General features: G+C 46.2%; 1 long non-coding RNA gene across 6 annotated transcripts in view; it reads left to right on the plus strand.

Moving 5' to 3' along the window:
* LOC147124550 (uncharacterized) overlaps positions 1 to 21853 on the plus strand; it is a 244334-nt gene that overhangs the window by 216577 nt on the left and 5904 nt on the right. For all 6 annotated transcript variants that reach the window (XR_015078552.1, XR_015078554.1, XR_015078556.1 and 3 more), the window contains one exon: positions 1989 to 2136. This is a non-coding gene — a long non-coding RNA (uncharacterized LOC147124550). The remainder of the gene's footprint in view (positions 1 to 1988; positions 2137 to 21853) is intronic.

Below are 21853 nucleotides of genomic sequence, written 5' to 3' on the forward strand. Positions count from 1 at the left end.
GGCCTCCAACAATCTCTTTAAGCACAGCCGGTTAGGCCTCTCAGCAGGTAAAAATCTCCCCTCCTTGTGTTCCAGGCATATAATGTTGATTTGGCACGCAGAAGGAGATTTTAACTCTAACAATTACACTCTCTCTACCCCAATTGCTACATTTTTTTTTTTACCTTCGGCTGCCTCTTTCCTCTGTGCCCCAAAACTTGTTGCCCAATGCAGTTGGGAATCCTACCAGGAACTCACTCTAAAAAAAAAAATGAGTTTGACACCCCAAGACATTGGATGAGATGGACAAGGGACAAGCGATAGTCCCACACTGCCAAAGTTGCACCAACATGGGGTGGGAAGGAAAATCAACCCCTAGGTGTTTAAGAGGAAATTTCATTGAGGTATAACAAATACTAAATGGCATGGACAAAGTAAACCCAAGAGCTTACTTCTAATTAAGCCAGGAAAGGAGTACCAGAGGACATAAATTTAAATTAGTGGGAAATAGTTTTAAGCCAGATATTAGAAAGAATTTATTTAATCAAAGAGTTATAAATATTTGGAACAATTTACCAGGCAGAGTCATAGAACAGTAGACATTAGGGGCTTTCAAAATGAGACTGGCTTCTATAATGGGGGAGTTAGGGTACTAGAGGGATGAGCTTCGATGGGCTGAATGACCTTTATTCATCCTTGACTTTTCTTATGGTCTTATATTATTGCATTTCTGTTGTACTGCACATAAATGCTTGTTTCCCAGTCGTAGCTCTTGATGGTTAAATGTGTCCTTTTGTAACCTCCTCAAGAATCGATCAAAGATTATACATTCAAGAAGAAACAGCAGTATTACATTTTCCCTCCACAGTTCTAAATGTAATCTTTACTGTCAAAATTCCTAACCACTGGTATTTCTGTCTTTATATCAGAATGCTATTTAATGTCACTGCTAATGATGGCTTTAATTTGCCAAGAAATTAATTTAGACAACTCTAAGTTTTCTTTATAATTATATCCATATAGCAAATTATGATAGTTTCGCCATCCTGATTATATCAGATGTAAACACTTACTGAGAGTATACTGTTAATAGTAAAGGATCACAATTTTTCTGCTGCATCAGTGTGCTGTGATGATTGTTCTGTACTGAAACCTATAGGAGATGACCTTAATTAACATCTTAAGTAGCACAGTTCATACGAATATAAGGGAGGAAATAATAAAGTTCTTTTTCAACGAAACCTGTCGGAAGATGTTGTGAGGACCATTTGCAGTTTCTCTTGTATTTGTCACACACATCAGTACGCCCCAATATGGCAGCTGTGATGTCAAAACATTTTGACAAATAAGTATGATTTTAAAATGTAAAAATTCATAATGCTTGACCCGTGAGATCAGGTATTCTGAATAAACATGTTCTGTGTATCAGTACTTCTTATGTTGTTAGGGATTTTTAAATCTTTAGTCATTCAGTATGTTGGGTCTGACTTCAAAACAAAGAATTCTCTTATAAGCGAATGTTTGAATAGGACATCTGAGAGTTATCAATGTGAAATAAAAGGAAGATTACACTGACAAGTAACTTTTTCTGTTCAAGACATATTACCAGTATGTAGAATGTTTTTGCAAAGGAATAAAATATTGCCCTGTTCGTCAGAACACAGTGGGGTAGATTTTAATTTTGTGCAATAGTGTAAAATGGCCGATAGTGAATCAACAGCCTGTTTTACATTTCTCCCGATTGTTATTTCCATTGAATTCAAAACAGGCTGCCAATTCACTGCCACCCATTTCACACTATCGCACAAAGACAAAATGACTCCAATGTTATAAAGTATGTCACTACGATGTCATTATTATTTTCACTATATTTCTTTATATTTCACTAAGGATAAATCAGTATAGTTTATTCTGCCCTGAATACAGGACTGCAATGTAGACTGTGAGTTGTACTGAATAATATGTTCATTCTATATAAAGAGTTGACATTTTAATATGATTCATTGCAGAAAATCTGTGACAAATTGAGATTAGAATGCAGCAGAATCTATACAAAGATACACCTGGAGACAATGTGAAATGAAGTTACAATTTTAGGATCATAGAGGTAGTGGAATTGGAACATACCCCAAAGGACTAAAAGCAGTACTATTTAAGGTTGGTGACCTTTCCATTCTAATAATAATATATGTCAAATTGAGTAAATGAATGGGTCTGCCTGAGTGGGCTGTGTATGTGAGCAGCCTGTGTGTGTCTGTAGGTGTATTTGTGAGGGAGCAAGTGTGTTTGTGAATGTGTGTGAGCGTGAAAGGAGGTGTATGTGTGTGCCTAGGTGTGTTGGTGAGTGAGCATATGCATGAGAGTGCATGTGTGTGTGAGCGCAGGTATGTTGGTGAGTGAATAAAGGTGTATATATATATAAGAACATGATGAGTAGAAATGGAGGAACCTGTATGTATCCCCATAAATGTGGTCTGAGTGTGTGTGTGTGTGTGGGCAGGTGTACTGGTGAGTGAGTGAGTGAGTGATTGAAAATGTCTATTGGTGAATGAATGAGCTTGTCTATAACAAAGTGTTTGATGTTCTACCCATGTCATTCAAACTCATTCTGGCAACACTACAGGAGGCCACACACACCATGACTGAGTTTGTAATCCCACAGGCCCAGCTTCTTGTTTGCTAAACTGCAAAGCACTTATTAAGGCCTAGAAATTGGATTGCCCAGCGCCTGTTTTAAGGGCAAAAACGGGTGGTGAAGGGTCCAACTTTGCATGCCAGATCTAATGCCCAGTATGCGACAGCGGCGCTCCTTTCAGGTGGCTGCCTGAACTCAACTTTGGCTTAATTTAAATATGCAAAGAACATAAGAACATAAGAAATAGGAGCAGGAGTAGGCCAATCGGCCCCTCGAGCCTGCTCCACCATTCAATAAGATCATGGCTGATCTGATCCTAACCTCAAACCTTCTATCACTGTGCATCCACCCAAACGCATGTGATCTCCCGGGAGAGGCGAAAAACCAGATAAAGACCCAATGGCCAATTTGGGAGAAAAAAATCTGGGAAATTCCTCTCCGACCCATCTAGGGGATCGAAATTCTTCCAGGAGATCACGCTGTCCCTATATTTTCTACAGTACTTACCTTCTGTAAAGGCGATCTCCACCCCAGCCAGGAACAGGAATAAAACCATCTCCTGAAATCTAACACAGAATTAGAACACAATAGGAGCAGAACCAGGCTACACGGCCCCTGGGCCCACTCCACTACCCACAGGGCCATGACCATTCCGAACCTAGACTCATGTCCAATTTCCTGCCCGCTCCCCGTAACCCTTAATTCCTTTACTTCTAGGAAACTATCTATTTCTGTTTTAAATTTATTTAATGATGTAGCTTCCACAGCTTTCTGGGGCAGCAAATTCCACAAACCTACCACCCTCTGAGTGAAGAAGTTTCTGCTCATCTCAGTTTTGAAAGAGCAGCCCCTTATTTTAAGATTATGCCCCCTAGTTCTAGTTTCACCCATCATTGGGAACATCCTCACCGCATCCACCCGATCAAGCCCCTTCACAATCTTATATGTTTCAATAAGATCGCCTCTCATTCTTCTGAACTCCAATGAGTAGAGTCCCAATCTACTCAACCTCTCCTCATATGACCACCCCCTCATCCCCGGGATTTACCGAGTGAACCTTCTTTGTACTGATTCGAGAGCAAGTATGTCTTTTCTTAAGTATGGACACCAAAACTGTATGCAGTATTCCAGGTGCGGTCTCACCAATACCTTGTACAACTGCAGCAATACCTCCCTGTTTTTATATTCCATCCCCCTAGCAATAAAAGCCAACATTCCATTGGCCTTCTTGATCACTTGCTGCACCTGCATACTAACTTTTTGAGTTTCGTGCACCAGGACCCCCAGATCCCTTTGTACTACAGTACTTTCCAGTTTCTTGCCATTAAGATAATAACTTGCTCTATGATTTTTCCTGCCAAAGTGCATAACCTCACACTTTCCAGTATTGTATTCCATCTGCCAAATCTCTGCCCACTTACTTAGTCTGTCTATGTCCCTTTGCAGGTTTTTTATGTCCTCCTCACTCACTACTTTCCGTCCCATCTTTGTATCATCTGCAAACTTTGATATGTTACACTCGGTCCCCTCCTCCAAATCGTTAATATAGATTGTAAAGAGTTGGGGACCCAGCACTGACCCCTGCGGAACACCACTAGTTACTGGTTGCCAATCTGAGAACGAACCATTTATCCCAACTCTCTGCTTTCTGTTAGAGAGCCAATCCTCCACCCACGCCAGAATATTACCCCCAATCCCGTGATTTTTTATCTTGAGCAATAATCTTTTGTGTGGCACCTTGTCAAATGCCTTTTGGAAGTCTAAATACACTACGTCCACTGGTTCTCCTTTATCCACCCTGTATGTTACTTCCTCAAAAAACTCCAGCAAATTTGTCAAACATGACTTCCCCTTCATGAAACCATGCTGAGTTTGTCCTATTAAATTATGTTTATCCAAATGTCCCGTTACTGTCTCCTTAATAATGGACTCTAACATTTTACCAACCACAGATGTTAGGCTAACAGGTCTATAGTTTCCAGCCTTCTGCCTACTACCCTTTTTAAATAAGGGTGTTACATTAGCAGTTTTCCAATCTGCCGGGACCTTTGCTGAGTCCAGTGAGTTTTGGAAAATTATTACCAATGCATCCACAATCCCTACCGCTTCTTCCCTCAAGACCCTAGGATGCAAGCCATCAGGTCCAGGGGATTTATCCGCCTTGAGTCCCATTATTTTACCAAGTACACTTCCTTAGTGATTTTAATCGTATTTAGTTCCTCCCCCGCTAGAGCCCCCTGTTTGTCCAGTGTTGGGATATTCTTAGTGTCCTCTACTGTAAAGACTGATACAAAATAATTGTTCAGTGTTTTTGCCATCTCCATGTTTCCCAGCATTAATTTCCCGGTCTCATCCTCTAAGGGAGCAACATTTACTTTAGCCACCCTTTTTCTTTTTATATAACTATAGAAAATTTTACTGTCTGTTTTTATATTTTTTGCTAATTTACTTTCATAATCTATCTTCCCTTTCTTAATCAATCTTTTAGTTATTTTTTGCTGTATTTTAAAGACTTCCCAATCTTCCATCCTCCCACTAGATTTGGCTACCTTATATGCCCTTGTTTTTAGTCGGATACTATCCTTAATTACTTTACTTAGCCACGGATGGCTATCTTTTCTTTTACACCCTTTTTTCCTCAGTGGAATATATCTTTTTTGGAAGTTGTAAAATAACTCCTTAAATGTACACCACTGATCATGTACCGTCTTACCCTTTAATCTATTTTCCCAGTCCACTCTAATCAATTCCGCTCTCATACCTTCATAGTCTCCTTTATTCAAGCTCAGCACCCTCTAATTGAATATGGAACTCAACCATGTTATGGTCACTCATTCCAAGGGGATCCTTTACTAGGACATTTTTAATTAATCCTGTCTCATTACACAGGACCAAATCTAAGGTTCCTTGCCCCCTGGTCGGTTCAGTTACATACTGCTCAAGAAACCCATCCCTAATACATTCAATGAACTCATCCTCAAGGCTGCTCTGCCCAATTTGATTTGTCCAGTTAATATGATAATTAAAATCCCCCATAATTATAGCTGTTCCCTTATTACAAGCCTCAACTATTTCCTGATTAATACTCCGTCCAACAGAGTTGCAACTGTTCAGAGGCCTATAGACTACACCCACGAGTGTTTTTTTCCCCTTATTATTCCTTATCTCCACCCAAACTGTTTCACTATCCTGCTCCTTTGACCCAATATCATTTCTCTGTATTATAGTGATTCCTTCCTTTATTAACATAGCCACCCCACCTCCTCTCCCTTCCTGCCTGTCCTTCCTGATTGTTAAATAACCTGGTATGTTTAATTCCCAGTCATGGTCACCCTGCAGCCATGTTTCTATAATGGCCACAAGATCATACCCATATGTCGTTATTTGTGCCGTTAACTCATTCATTTTGTTATGAATGCTACGTGCATTCAGATAAAGAACTTTCAAATATGTTTTGTAACACTTAGTTCCTGCTTTTTTCCTTTTTAGTACTTTACTTTTTGCTCCATACCTTCTGTCCCTTCCTGACACATTCTGTTTTTTAATTCCCCCACTGCTACCTAAGTCTATGACCTTCTCTGTTGTCATTTCTATTATTTGCTCTCTAGAAACCTCCCCCCACTAATTAGTTTAAAGCCCTCTCTACAGCCCTAGTTATATGATTCACCAGGACTCTAGTCCCAGCACTGGCCAAGTGGAGTCTGTCCCAACGGAACAGCTCCCTCCTGTCCCAGTATTGGTGCCAGTGTCCCAAGAAGTAAAACCCATTTCTCCCACACCAGTCTTTGAGCCACGCATTTAACTCTTTAATTTTATTTATCCTAGCCATATTTGCTCGTGGCTCAGGTAATAACCCAGAGATTATTACCCTTGAGGTTCTGTTTTTTAATTTGACCCCTAGCTGCTCATACTCCTTTAACAGAACCGTCTTCCTTGTCCTATCTACGTCGTTTGTACCAACATGGACCACGACAACTGGATCCTCCCCCTCCCACTCCAAGTTTCTTTCCAGGGTCCTGTGTTTGTTTCAAGCTGTGACAGGTTTGTTTGTTTCTACAGCGGCCTAACCAACGGTCCCTAAAGGGAGCACTGGAGGTCATGGAAGAAACACAAGTTAGGTTTTTAAAACCTACCTGAATGTGGAGCCAGGAGGGGCAGGACTGCTCCTCTTGCCTCCGTCTTAAAACTGCTGCCAGCCCGTGCTCACCCCTTTTGAGCACAAATACTTTTCAGAGCCTTCGAGTCCACTGCAGCACACTGGCTGCTTCCCCTGGCTGGAGAGTCGAGAACTAGGGGTCATCGTTTCAGGATAAGGGGTCAGCCATTTAGGACTGAGATGAAGAGACATTTCTTCACTCAGATGGTTGTGAATTTCGGAATTTTCTACCCCAGAGTTCTGTGAATGCTCAGTCGATGAGTATATTCAAGACTGAGAGCAATAGATTTTTGGGCACTAAGGGAATCAAGGGAAATGGGGATAAGGTGGGAAAGTGGAGTTGAGGTAGAAGTTTAACCATGATCTTGTTGAATGGCACAACAGGCTCGAGGGGGCATATGGCCTATTCCTGCTCCTAATTCTTATGTTCTTATTAACACATTTGTGACTGCTTATAGTGAGAAGGTGCAGTCACCACTACAATAGCTATCCATGTAACAAACAAGTGTCTGTGAGATATATGTCAACCAGAACAGGTGAACTGCTTTCACTTATGACTGTGAAACCACTGGGAAATCTTGATCATCTTTCTGAAAATCCACACAGCACAATCACTCTCAGGAACACCTCAACCCTCCCACATAAATATGGGGTTCCAACTAAAGTACAAAAGAAGAACAGTACCTTGCCCCAAACAATAGATGACAATCTGAAATACTTCTCTCCCCAATTGCTTACAAGAGCTAAAGCCAACAAATTTCCTTGAATGCATAATGCCACCCAAACAGATACAGCTTTGGTGCACGATAACAGTCTATGACTAATGTCACAAGTACCATGTCAGTACATTGTACAATGACCAAATCTAATGTGTAAATAAAGAAAGAACTTATACAGAATTACACAGAAATTACAACATGGAAACAAGCCATTCGGCCCAATTACAAATGTTACCATGGTACCTTTTTGTTTTCCTTTATATTATTCTGATTTTGAGCTATTTTCCCCCTTATTAGATCTTCCAATGCTAAACATCATTAACCAGCCAGTGTAGAGCTGACAATCCTGTTCCATTGCTAAAGCCGAAAATGATATTGGTGATCTACCCTCTCCGTCCCTGTGGCTCTGTACCTGGTGTTCACCACCTGCTGACACCATAGTGTTAAAGTGCTGTTCCTGAAGTTGAATCCTTATTTTTTTATTTCCCAATTTTTTCCCCGTTACTCACTGCCTCTCCTGAAGGTGCTGATTCCTGCTGAAGTATAGTTCCACAAATTCTGGCAGCTTCTATTTCTCCTGCAATTAGCCACACTTCATGTGTGATCCTAGATAGTGAGTGTCAGAAGGCTATTCGGTTTTCTTTTATCATTCTTAAGGATGTGGGCATCCCTGGCAAGGCCTGCATTTATTACCCATCCCATCTCTAGTTGCCCTTAAGAAGGTAGTGGTGGGCCTACTTCTTGAACCGCTGGAGTCCATGTAGTGAAGGTACTTCCACAATGCTGTTGGGTAGGGAGTTCCAGGATTTTGACACTGCAACAATGAAGGAACAATGATATATATCCAAGTTGGTATGGTGTGTGATGTGATGGGGAACTTTGAGGTGAAGGCGTTCCCATGCATCTACTGCCCTTGATCTTCTGGGTGGTGCAGCCAAAGAAGCCTTGGAGACTTGCTGCTGTGCATCCTGTAGATAGTGCACACTGCAGCCATGGTACTCCAGTGATGGATGGAGTGGATGTTTAGGCTAGAGGATGAGGTGCTGATCAAGTGAATTGCGTTGTCCTGGATGGTGTTGAGCTTCTGTCGAGTGTTGTTGCAGCTGCACTCATCCAGGCAAGTGGAGAGCATTGCATCATACTCCTGACTTGTGCCTTGTAGGTGGTGGAGAATCCTTGGGGTGTCAGGAGGTGAGCCACTCACCGCACAATACCCAGCCTCCTCCCACTGGTTGTTTAATTGTCCACCACCATGCATGACTGGGTGTGGCGGATTTGTAGAGCTTTGATCTGATCCATTGGTCATGGGCTCGCTTAGTTCTGTCTATAGCATGCTGCTTCCACTGTTTAGCATATATGTAGTCCTGTGTTGTAGCTTCACCAGGTTGGCACCTCATTTTCATGTGTACCTGATGCTGTTCCTAAGCATGCTCTCTACGACTCCTCATTGAACTAAGGTTGGTCACCTGGCTTGATGCTGATGAAGGAGTGAGGGATATGATGGGCCATGCGGTCACAGATTGTGATGGCATACAATTCTAGTGCTGCTGATAGCCCACAATGCCTCAAGGATACCCAGTTTTGAGTCATTCTTAACCTATCCCACTTAGCACATGTTATTAATAGCTAAAGGAAATAGTGAGCTATCTCTTCTCATTGGTGCTAAACATTGTTTCTGCCAGTAGTGCAGTGATTGTAGACATGATAGTAGAGGTTAAAATGTGGCACCAACAGGCATTCTATTTGCGTTTGTAGCGATGAATTACAAAGCTCAGGAGAGAAACAAAAATGTCTTCAAGAGGCACTTCCTTCTTGAATAGCTGGTTGGGAAACCCTTTTTTGCTTTGTTTCATTTACATACACACAACGTAAAGTTGTATATTTCTCAAAGTTATATATATAGGGCTAAAAGTTCCTCTTTGCTGCAAAGGTAACTACTCAACAGTGAGAAAAACATCTGCCTACCCCTTGCCAGTGCCCCATACCCCATGTCAGGTTGATTTAAATAATATAAGGGCAGGCATGGGGGCCATCTACAATGCTGTTGAGGCATCCACCTCAGGTAGGGGGAGGGAAGTTGCTGTGGTGCCTAGACACAACATAGTACGGCTGGCGGTGCCTGCCAAAAATGTTAACTTTTTCTTAAAAGCTTTACATTTTCAAAATTCCCATTTTGCCTAATACAATAAATTGCTCTGTGGTCAATTGCAAAGAACCCATTTAAATTTTTAAAAACTCTATGGCCTAGAAATTCAGTATCGCCACGTTTGGGGCGCTACAGTCGAGTGTGCGCTAAATTTAACGCCCGGCGCAACTTAGCGCCACCTTCAGCGAAATTGAGTTGCATTGCCCCAAGAGGTTGTTGCTGCGCTAAAGCAGGCGGTGCACGACTATCCTAAGGCGCTAAGCCGGCGAGCCGAGGCGCTACCACCGAGGGCGGGCACAGCGCAGGTACAGCCAGTTAGCGATTGCAGGCAGACACGCTGGCGCCGGTCACCTCTTAAAGGGGGAGGGTCGATTTGGCTTGCAGCCATGCCCTGCACATTGGAGCCCTGATTCTAGGCCTGGACAGACCTGCTGCGACATCGTTACGCCTACGACCATGGAGAGGGCCAGGGAGCGAGCACAGCGCTTCAGTGAAAGGGCCCTGAAGGTTCTGGTTGGCGCAGTGGAGCGCAGGTGACCTATCCTCTTTCCTGACAGTGGCAGGAGACTGCTGCCCAACGAATATAGAAAAGCTTGGTGGGAGGTGGCACACAGAGTGACCTCCAGCATCATGGTACCCAGGACCCCAACGCAATGCAGGAAGAAGTTCAACGACCTCACTCGGGTTGTCAGGGTGAGTACCCTTTCCAGTATCCTCTTCATCCCTGCATATGCACCTCACTTTATGGCCAAACGGTCCTGAAAGCCTCAATGCCCAGCCCTCATCCAACACCAATGGGCCTCTCATGAAACTCACATGCACATTCACCACTTTACACAATGTAAGGGCTAATCAGCCATGGGTGGCAGTGCAGCCAAGATCAGGGCTTGACACTGTCAGGGCTATTCCACCATGGGAGGCAGTGCAGCCAAGATTGGGGCTTCACACTGTCGGGGCTATTCCACCATGGGAGGCAGTGCAGCCAAGATCAGGGCTTCACACTGTCAGGGCTATTCCACCATAGGAGGCAGTGCAGGCAAGATCAGGGCTTCACACTGTACTCAGAGCCCGTCCTTTCTCTTGCAGGGCAAGCTGGCCCACAATAGGAGGCAGCAGCAATGGACCGCGGGAGGCCGTCCTGAACTTAAAGACCTCAGCGATCTGGAGCAGCGAGTGGAACGGATTATGGCAGGCCGGCTGATTGGCCCCGTCGCCACTGGAGATGCCGACCCCGTTCTGGACAGCAATGGTAAGGTCATCACCTTTTTGACCTCTCTCTTTCCACTTGTGCCTCACACCAGCATCCTTTGCCACTATCGAACCAATGCAGTGCATTGCAGCACTCATGCCTCCCTCGCTGCCGCCCTGTCCTCACGGTAAAGCAACTCTTGTACCTCTCTGCTTTCAGATGCTGATTCGCCAGCTGAGGAGGCGGGCCCTCAAGCTGCTACTGTGAGTGAATCGGAAGGTGAGGAGGAGGAAGAGGAAGCCGGTACATCAGTGCCACCCTCAGCCGAGGCAGCCCATGGCCATGATGGGGACACATCTTCCCTGGAGGGGAGCAGGGGGGAAGGGTCTGAGGAGGGTGAAGCTCCGGGGCCCAGCGGGCTGCAGCAATGCGGGGGGGGGTAGGGAAGCTCGGCGGCCTTCTCCTCGGAGGGAGAGTGTGGCCTCCAGCCCTGCTACAGTGAGCACAGAGGAGGTGCGGCTCCTTGCTGAAATGGGCGCCCAGGCGGAGTGCAGGCACACTGAGCTCATGGCTGCAGTGGCAAGGATGCCTGACTCCATAGAGTCACTGGCAAGGAGTGTACAGGAATTTGGGGCAGCACAGGCAAGGAGTCTGCAGGACTTCGCGGCAGCACAGGCAAGGAGTCAGCAGGACGTCGGTGCAGCACAGGCAAGGAGTCAGCAGGACGTCGGTGCAGCACAGGCAAGGAGTCTGCAGGACTTTGGTGCAGCACATGTGGCTTCCAGCCAAGTGCTTAGTCGTGCCATGCAGTCACTGTCTGGTCTGATGCAGACGCAGATCAGGGCCACACGAGCACTAACTGCTGGATCGGGCAGGATTCGCCGGGGCCCTCGCCACGCCGCAGCAGGCCAGCAGTCTGTGCTTCAGCAGATTGCTGCGCATGCTTCAGTGCTGCCCCGTGCCAGTGCCAGTGTCTCATCCGACCAGGGAGTGCCTGTACTCTGTCAGGTTGGCAGCATTCCTGCTGCCAACACTGTCACTCCTCCACTGCAGCTGCCACCACCCGTAGGACAGACTGCTGCCGCCCAAGCAGAGTTGGAGCAGTCAGCAGCCGGGCCCTCCAGGCCCAAAGCTGGTCCAGGCCATCCCCCAAGGGCATCTGCCGACTCACTATCTGACCCTCAGCAGCATTCCCCCAGCCTTGCTGCAGCCACTGGGGTCCCATTGTGGAGGAGCTGCAGGGCGGGAAGGGGCCAATCTCGCAAGCGAGGCAGATCACCCTCGTAGTCCAAAAGTAGGAGGTGTGGCAAAATGCTGTGTTTTTTTTTTTGTGAAGGCCGAGGATCATGGTCATTTTTGTTTAACTCTTTTGTTCATTGTCTCCAGGTTCTGAGAGCCAATTATGTGTCTGGCTGTTTTTTTGGGGGTTTCTCTGTATTTGTTTGTCATGCGGGAAGGGCACAGAGTTTGTTAAATAAGTAATTGTCTTTATTCAGATTGTGCATGTTTGCACTTTGAACTATTTGTTGCCTTGACCGGCTCAGGGTTTGCGGATCGGGTCCATTCATGTTCTTTCAATGGCACAAGCCATTCCCTGAGAGGGGGCCTAGAACCGACTTGCAATAAGCCGCTGACGGACGGCCCTTGCACTTTGTGCCTCCCTCCCATCTTGGTGCTCCTCCTCTTCCTCCTCCTCCTCCTCCTCTGGTGGTCCTCCAATGTCTGCTGGCAGTGGCTGAGTCCTGAGGATAGCCAGGTTGTGCAGCATGCAGCACACTACAATGAAATGGGAGACTCGTTCAGGCAAGTGCTGAAGGGCTCCCCCGGAATGGTCCAGACAGCGGAACCGTTGCTTTAGCATGCCGATTGTGTGCTCAATGATGTTCCTGGTCGCTTGATGGCTGTCATTGTATCACTCTTCAGCAGGGGTGCTGGGCGCACGGAGCGGGGTCATCAGCCAGGTGCACAAAGGATAGCCCTTGTCCCCAAGAAGCCAGCCTCCTGGGTGAGCTGGGGCTTCGAAAATGTCTGCCACAGAAGTCTGGCACAGGATGAAGGTGTCGTGGCTGCTGCCTGGAAAGCGGGCATTGACAGCTAGTATCAGCTGCCTGTGGTCACACACCAACTGCACGTTCAATGAATGGAACCCCTTCCTGTTGCGGTAATCCTCGGCATTCTCTAGAGGCGCCCGCAAAGCCACATGCATGCAGTCAATGGCGCCCTGGACCATGCGGAAGCCCGCTATTCTTGCAAATCCCATTGCGCGCTCCTGCTGCTTGTCCAGGGTCATGGGGTAGGAAATGTACTGACTTCTCCTTTTGAAGAGGGCATTCATGACCTAGTGGATGCAGCAATGCACCACGAACTGGGAGACATTGGCAATGTCCCCAGCAGCGGATTGGAAGGAGCCGGTGGCATAGAAGTTGAGAGCCACTGTCACCTTCACTGCCACCGACAGAGATGTCCTGCTCCTCAGCTGAGGCTGCAGATCTCTCTGAAGCAGGTGGCAGATCTCAGTGACCACCTCCCTTCTGAATCGCAGCCTCCGAATGCACTGCTCCTCAGACATGTTGAGGTAGGAGAAGTGCTGGCGGTATACCCTGGGAGGGTAAGGCCTCCTGTGCCGACGCCTTTTGGCCCTCCTCCATCTGGCCATGATTGGCACTCTCTCTCGGCGTCTCTGAGCCCTCTCAATGCAATGGAGAAACCCAACATTTCCACCCATTGCAGCCCCCATTATATGTGGCCACTCAAGGCTATGGCACTGAAAAATCAATCCAATTGCAAAGCTCTGGGCTGAAGCCAGAAGTACCCGTGCGAGCGCTGAGTCAAAGCAGAAAGCTCTCTTCCTTTGTCTCTCTCTCTCTCACACAGAAGGAGTGGTCCAAAATGGCTACCACAAAGAATGCAGGAAGAGCCCCCTTTAAATAGCGCCCCCCCAGCCCCACAGCAACTGGGAACCGTTCCACTCAATCAGTCGCTGGGAGCGCCAGGTGGAAAGAAGGGGGGGCGCCACTGAAGTTCCGGTTTGGGACGCACCAAGGGTGTTGCACCATGAAATGACGTCAGGATCTGCGCGTGCAGCTGAGCGGGCGTTGCGGTTTTGCGCCGCCGCTAAATGTTCACTCAAGTTCACGAAAGGCTCGTGGATAACACGTTTAGCGAGTTGTGCACGCCTCAGGGTAGGGCAGCACAGGGGGTGACCATCAGGCGGAGCAACAAAGGCAGGCAGGTAGTGCAGGGAACCCCTGCGGACATCCCCCTTTCAAACAAGTATACCGCTTTGGATACTGTTGAGGGGGATGACTCACCAGGGGAAGGCAGCAGCGGCCAACTTCCTGGCACTGGGGGTGCTCCTGCTGCCCAGGAAGGGGGTAAAAAGAGTGGGAGAGCAATAGTGGTAGGGGATTCTATCGTAAGGGGAACAGATAGGCGTTTCTGTGGCCGTAGACGTGAATCCAGGATGGTTTGTTGCCTCCCTGGTGCCAGGGTCAAGGATGTCACTGAGCGGCTGCAGGGCATTCTGGAGGGGGAGGGAGAACAGCCAGTGGTCGTGGTCCACATTGGTACCAACGACATAGGTAAAAAGAGGGATGAGGTCCTGCAGCAAGAATTTAGGGAGCTAGGTGAAGGATTAAGGAGCAGGACCTCAAAGGTTGTAATCTCTGGATTACTCCCGGTGCCACGTGCTAGTAAGTATAGGAATAGGAAGATAGAACAGATGAATGCGTGGCTAAAGGGATGGTGCAGGGGGGAGGGCTTTAGTTTCCTGGATCACTGGGTCTGCTTCTGGGAAAGGTGGGACTTGTACAAGTCGGACGGTTTACACCTGAACCAGGGGGGAACCAATATCCTTGCGGGGAGGTTTGCTAGCACTGCTGGGGAGGGTTTAAACTAACTTGGCAGGGGGTTGGGGTACAGAGTGGAGCTATAGTAGGGGGTGATTTACGGCCAAATACAGAGGGAAAAACAAGTCAGCTGGGAAGGCAGAGCAAATATGTGAAGGCAAAAGAGAATATGGCAGGGCTGGAAGGCATTTATTTTAATGCAAGGAGTCTTGCAAATAAGGTGGATGAACTGAAGTTGTTGTTGAACACATGGGAGTACGATATTGTTGCTATCACGGAGACATGGTTGAGGGAGGGTCAGGACTGGCAGCTCAATATTCCGGGGTATAGAATCTTCAGGCGAGACAGAGGGGGGTGTAAAAGGGGAGGGGGTGTTGCAATATTAATTAAGGAGTCAATTACTGCTGTAAGGAGGGATGATATATTAGCGGGTTCCTCTAATGAGGCCATATGGGTAGAACTTAAAAACAAAAAGGGGGCAAGCACTTTGCTGGGAGTGTACTATAGGCCCCCAAACAGTCAGGGGGAGATAGAGGAACAGATATGTAGGCAAATCACAGAATCACAGAATCACAGAAACCCCACAGTGCAGATAGAGGCCATTTCGGCCCATCGAGCCTGCACCGACACATATCCCACCCGATCCCCGTAACCCCAACACATATCCCACCCTATCCCTGTAACCCCACCTATTTAATCCCCCTAACACTAAGGGTCAATTTATCATAGCCAATCAACCTAACCCGCACATCTTTGGACTGTGGGAGGAAACCGGAGCACCCGGAGAAAACCCACGCAAACACGGGGAGAATGTGCAAACTCCACACAGACAGTCGCCCGAGGCCAGATTCGAACCCGGGTCTCTGGCGCTGTGAGGCAACAGTGCTAACCACTCTCAGAGAAGTGCGAAAATAATAGGGTAATAATAGTGGGGGATTTCAACTTCCCCAATATAAATTGGGACAGTCAGAGTGTGAAAGGCTTAGAGGGTGCAGAATTCTTAAAGTGCATCCAGGAGAGCTTTTTGAGCCAACATGTAGAAAGTCCTACAAGAGAGGGGGCGGTACTGGACCTAATTCTGGGGAATGTAGCCGGGCAAGTGGTGGAAGTGTCAGTAGGAGAGCATTTTGGCAACAGTGACCATAATTCGGTGAGATTTAAGGTGGTCATGGAAAAAGACAAAGACGGCCCGGAAATAAGGGTTCTAAATTGGGGGAAGGCCGATTTTAATATGATAAGGCAGGATCTGGCCAAAGTGGACTGGGAGCAGCTGCTTATAGGAAAATCCACATCAAAACAGTGGGAGACTTTCAGAAGGGAAATAGAGAGAGTACAACGCCAACATGTTCCTGTAAAGGTCAAGGGTGGGACCAACAAGCAAAGGGAACCTTGGATGACAAGGGATATACAAAAATGCATTAGAAATAAAAGGGGGGCTTTTGGCAGTTACAAAAGACTAAAGACAGAAGAAGCCCTAGAGGAGTATAAAAAGTGCAGGGGCATACTTAAAAAAGAAATTAGGAGGGCGAGGAGGGGCCATGAAATAACACTGGCGAGCAAAATAAAGGAAAATCCTAAGATGTTTTATAAGTATATTAAGGGCAAGAGGATAACCAGGGAAAGGGTAGGGCCCATTAGGGACCAAAGTGGCAATCTGTGTGTAGAGCCAGAGGATGTAGGCGGGGTTTTAAATGAATTTTTTGCATCTGTGTTCACTATGGAGAAAGACGATGCAGACATAGAAATCGGGCAAGGGGACTGTGACATACTTGAACATATTAGCATCGAGAGGGAGGAGGTGCTAGCGGTTTTAGCGGGCCAAAAAGTGGATAAATCCCCAGGCCCGGACGAGATGTATCCCAGGCTGCTGTGGGAGGCAAGGGAGGAGATTGCAGGGGCTCTGACACTAATTTTCAGAACCTCTCTGGCCACAGGGGATGTACCAGAGGACTGGAGAACAGCTAACGTAGTACCATTATTCAAGAAGGGTAGCAGGGATAAACCAGGGAATTACAGGCCACTGAGTCTAACATCTGTGGTGGGGAAATTATTGGAAAAAATTCTGAGGGACAAAATTAATCTCCACTTGGAGAGGCAAGGATTAATCGGGGATAGTCAGCATGGCTTTGTCAAGGGTAAATCATGTCTAACAAATCTGATCGAATTTTTCGAGGGGGTGACTAGTGGGGTGGATGAGGGAAATGCTGTGGATGTGGTTTACATGGACTTCAGTAAAGCTTTTGACAAAGTCCCGCATAGGAGACTGGTCAAGAAGGTAAGAGCCCATGGGATCCAGGGTGCCTTGGCGCGTTGGATCCTAAACTGGCTGAGTGGCAGGAGGCAGAGGGTGATGGTCGAAAGTTGCTTTTGTGACTGGAAGCCTGTGTCCAGTGGGGTACCTCAGGGATCGGTGCTGGGTCCCTTATTGTTTGTGATCTACATAAATGATTTGGATGAGAATGTAAAAGGTATGATCAGTAAGTTCGCAGATGACACGAAAATTGGTGGGGTGGTAAATTGCGAGGAGGAAAGCCTCTGGCTACAGGACGATATAAACGGGTTGGTCAGATGGGCGGAAAAGTGGCAAATGGAATTTAACCCTGAAAAGTGCGAGGTGATGCATTTTGGACGGACAAATAAGGCAAGGGAATACACAATGAGTGGTAGGACCCTAGGAAGTACAGAGGGTCAGAGGGACCTTGGTGTACATGTACATAGATCCCTGAAGGCAGCGGAGCAGGTAGATAAGGTGGTTAAAAAGGCATATGGGATACTTGCCTTCATTAGCCGAGGCATAGAATATAAGAGCAGGGAGGTTATGATGGAGCTGTACAAAACGCTGGTGAGGCCACAGCTGGAGTACTGTGTGCAGTTCTGGTCGCCTCACTATAGGAAGGATGTGATTGCTTTGGAGAGGGTGCAGAGAAGATTCACCAGGATGTTACCTGGGATGGAGCGCCTCAGCTATGAAGAGAGGCTGGACAGGCTGGAGTTGTTTTCCTTGGAGCAGAGAAGGCTGAGGGGGGACCTGATTGAGGTGTACAAAATAATGAGGGGCATAGATAGGGTAGATAAAGAGGAACTTTTCCCCTTAGTGGGGGGGTCAATAACAAGGGGGCATAGATTCAGGGTAAGGGGCAGGAGATTTAGAGGGGATTTGAGGAGGAACTTTTTCACCCAGAGGGTGGTTGGAATGTGGAACTCAATGCCTGAAAGGGTGGTGGAGGCAGGAACCCTCACAACATTCAAGAAGCATTTGGATGAGCACTTGAAATGCCATTGCATACAAGGCTATGGACCAAATGCTGGAAAATGGGATTAGACTGGACAGGGATGGATGGGCGGTGCAGACACGATGGGCCGAAGGGCCTCTTTTTGTGCTGTAAAACTCTATGACTCTATGACTCTAAGTTCGCGAGAGGCGCAGATCGCACCGCGCCCGGGCGCTAGCCGCTTCACGCCCCACTTATCGCCCTCTTAAGGCACTAGCGGCTGGCGCTACCAACTGCATTTCTAGGCCTATGTGACCCATTGCAACTAGACAGCGGGTATCCCTTGTGCCCTTAACGCTTGGTATATATAGATGACTTGATCTTGTGTTTAGGGAACACAATCTCAAAATTTGTTGATAACACAAAAGTAGGAAATTTGACAAATTGTAAAAAAAACTTCAGGAAGGCATAGTCAGATTAGTGGAATGCGCAGACAAGTGGCAGCTGCAATTTAATATGAATAAATGTGAGGTAATACATTTTAGCAGAGAAAAAAAGAATGGGAATATACACTTAGTAGAAGACAGCGAAGGCTGTGGATGAACAGAGAAATCTTGAGTTCAAATGCATAAGTCCCTGAAAGTGTGAGTGTCGGTAAATAATGTTATAAAAAAACCAATAGAAATTTGGGTTTAATAAATAGGGTTACAGAGTACAGGAGTAAAGAAACAATGATGAATTTAAACAAAACATTGATTAGATCACAGCTAAAGTACTGTGAGCAGTTTTGGGCACTACATTATAAAAAGGGCATTAATGCCAAAGTGAGTGTACAGCATAGATGAGTACAGTAATGAGGAGAGACTTAAGCTACTGAGCAGAATGTTCAACTTCAGCAGGAGTGTAAAATGGGTGATATTGGATTAGCTGCCCAGTATACATCCCACCCAATTTTCCTTTCCATTCACTTTGATCCCATATTGGCCATTTTACATCCCCGCTGAAGTCGAAAATTTCAGGGATAGGGATTATTCCCACTGGAGCAGGGAAGGCTAATAGGAGATTTACTAGGGGTTTTAAAATTATGTAGAGTTTTGATAAAATGAATAGGGGAAAGCTATTTCCCCTGTTTGGGGAGTCAGTGATGAGGGGATCATCAATTCAATATAATCATAAAGAGAGTTAGACATTTCTTTACACAAAGGGTCATTGGTGCATGGAATGCAATGCCATAAAGATTAGTTGAGCCGAGACCACTTCATTTTTTAAGGGAAAATTAGGAAAATATTTGAAGTACAAGGCTATGGAGAGAGCGCAGGGCAGTGGGATTCATTTGGATTGTTCTAGCAAAGAGCCAGTACAGATTTGACAAGCTGATTGGCCTGCTTCTGTGCTGTAAACTTCTAAGAGGATGCTGCATTATAGGTCTTAGGTTAGTGGCATTATAGGTCTTAGGTTAGTGGCATTGTAGGTCTTAGGTTAGTGGCATTGTAGGTCTTAGGTTAGTGGCATTATAGGTCTTAGGTTAGTGGCATTGTAGGTCTTAGGTTAGTGGCATTATAGGTCTTAGGTTAGTGGCATTGTAGGTCTTAGGTTAGTGGCATTATAGGTCTTAGGTTAGTGGCATTATAGGTCTTAGGTTAGTGGCATTATAGGTCTTAGGTTAGTGGCATTGTAGGTCTTAGGTTAGTGGCATTATAGGTCTTAGGTTAGTGGCATTGTAGGTCTTAGGTTAGTGGCATTATAGGTCTTAGGTTAGTGGCATTGTAGGTCTTAGGTTAGTGGCATTATAGGTCTTAGGTTAGTGGCATTGTAGGTCTTAGGTTAGTGGCATTATAGGTCTTAGGTTAGTGGCATTATAGGTCTTAGGTTAGTGGCATTATAGGTCTTAGGTTAGTGGCATTATAGGTCTTAGGTTAGTGGCATTATAGGTCTTAGGTTAGTGGCATTATAGGTCTTAGGTTAGTGGCATTATAGGTCTTAGGTTAGTGGCATTAGCGACTCTCAATAATAGAGGTTAGACCTGCAATGAAGATAAGAGCAATTCAAAGTTGCTCTTATTCCCACCACAATAATTTTTGTGATGTATACATAGCACCCCTAAATTTTTACTCTACAGGATTTCAGCCTTGTATTGCAGAGGCAATCAGAGGAAGATGGAAAATAGAACAAACATGAAATAGTGTTTTATGATTTAATTTGGTAGCTTAGGTCAATAATACAGTAATAAAGCCATTCCTGACTTTTGACTAGCTATATTACTGTAATATTAATGTTTATTCTGGTGTCACAGTATGAGCTGAAAACAAAGAAAACAGTCAATTTAGAAAGACAGTTTTTTTCCTGAACCTGCTAGCAGGCTAAGGCTTAAAAAAAATTCAAACATAAATTGCACTTTTTCGTCTGTAGACTTGAGTTTTTTTATTTCAATATACAGCTGTTTTTATCTGTTACAGTGTGATATTCAATGTGTTTTCTAGAAGGTCGTTACATTTATATAATTATTGGGCCAGAAATTGCTGAACGGGGCTTGCAGCCCCGTTTTTGCACTTACCCCGCGCTCCTGCCGATCAGCTCCAGGGACGCCTGCACTTGCTGAAACAGAAAGAAGAATCCCGGGCAGCGTATGACGTCACGCCGCCCAGGAGTGCAGCCAGCACGAAGCCAGGAGCGTGCAGTGCAAGTGAGACACGCCCCTTGAGGTCTCAGTTTCACTGGACACGCCCCCAATGTTTCTGTCAAGCTGCTAAGCATTTTTACATGCAAAGCAGCAGTTTAAATAGGTTTTTGGAAGTTTTTTGAAGATTTTGGTAACTTTTATAAACTTTTTAAAATGTTTACATTATTTTGAGTAATCTGAAGTAGTTTTAAAGAGAATTAAAGCAATTTAAAGACTTTTAAAAGCCCTAAAAGAATTTTTTTAATTCCATTTATTATTTAGCAATGTCGTCGTCATACGTGTCTTCACACTGTTCCCTTTGGGGAACTGTATGAAGTGGTGGAAGGATTTATGGCCATGATTAACGCTCATTCCGTGACCGTAACCATCTTTGAACCAGCCATTAGGGCGGTTAGTCCTATGGCGGGAGGGTTTTACGGGCTCCCACAAGCTATACAAGGAGGGGGGGCCACCCACACCCACGGACGCAAATATCCCACTGGATGTCAACCCAGAATTTAGAGCCGGAGCTCCGACTCCACTTGCCGGGACTGTCTGGAGCGGGGTTCGAAACCCTACCCTGATCTGGCCCAGCGGCGGGGATCCTACCGCTATGACAAAGGCCCAATCCGATTAGCAACGTGAAATGGCAGCATAGGGCTCCAGTCACGGGGAGGGAAAAGGCGCAGGAAACGTATGGGTGTCACCTTTTGTGCGGAGTGGGCCTTTTGCGTAGCAGTAAGCATCCCCGCCGCTGGGCCAGAAGGAGTAGAGTTTTGAACCCCACTCCAGACAGTCCCGGCAAGTGGAGTCGGAGCTCCAACTTTAAATTCTGGGTGGACATCCAGCGGGATACTTGCGTCCGTGGGTGTTGGTGGCCCCCCCCCCCTCAGATGGGTTGTGGGAGCCCGTAAAACCCTCCCGCCATAGGACTAACCACCCTAATGGCTGGTTCAAAGATGGTTACGGTCACGGAATGAGCGTTAATCACGGCCATAAATCCTTCCACCACTTCATACAGTCCCCCAAAGGGAACAGTGTGAGGATACGTACGATGATGACCTCTTGCGCAATGCACCTCCTTGGACCCTCAGTCGCAGATGCGAGGGGGCAAGTCGTGCAATTGTTAAATTTTTCATTTTATTGACATGTAAAATGTTGGCCCAGTAATTCCCTTCCAAATGCGCGAGTACGGTCGGGGTACTTACGCATCTGGCTGGATGAAATGCCGGTTTTCAGCATGCACAGTGCATGTGGGGAAAACCGGCATTTCCTGTCCTCTGAACGAAGGGGTTCAGAGGCAGAACGCG

Source organism: Somniosus microcephalus, chromosome 1 (genome assembly GCF_052327205.1).
Source record: "Somniosus microcephalus isolate GS21.2 chromosome 1, FLI_Smic_1.0, whole genome shotgun sequence".
Lineage (NCBI taxonomy): Eukaryota > Metazoa > Chordata > Chondrichthyes > Squaliformes > Somniosidae > Somniosus > Somniosus microcephalus.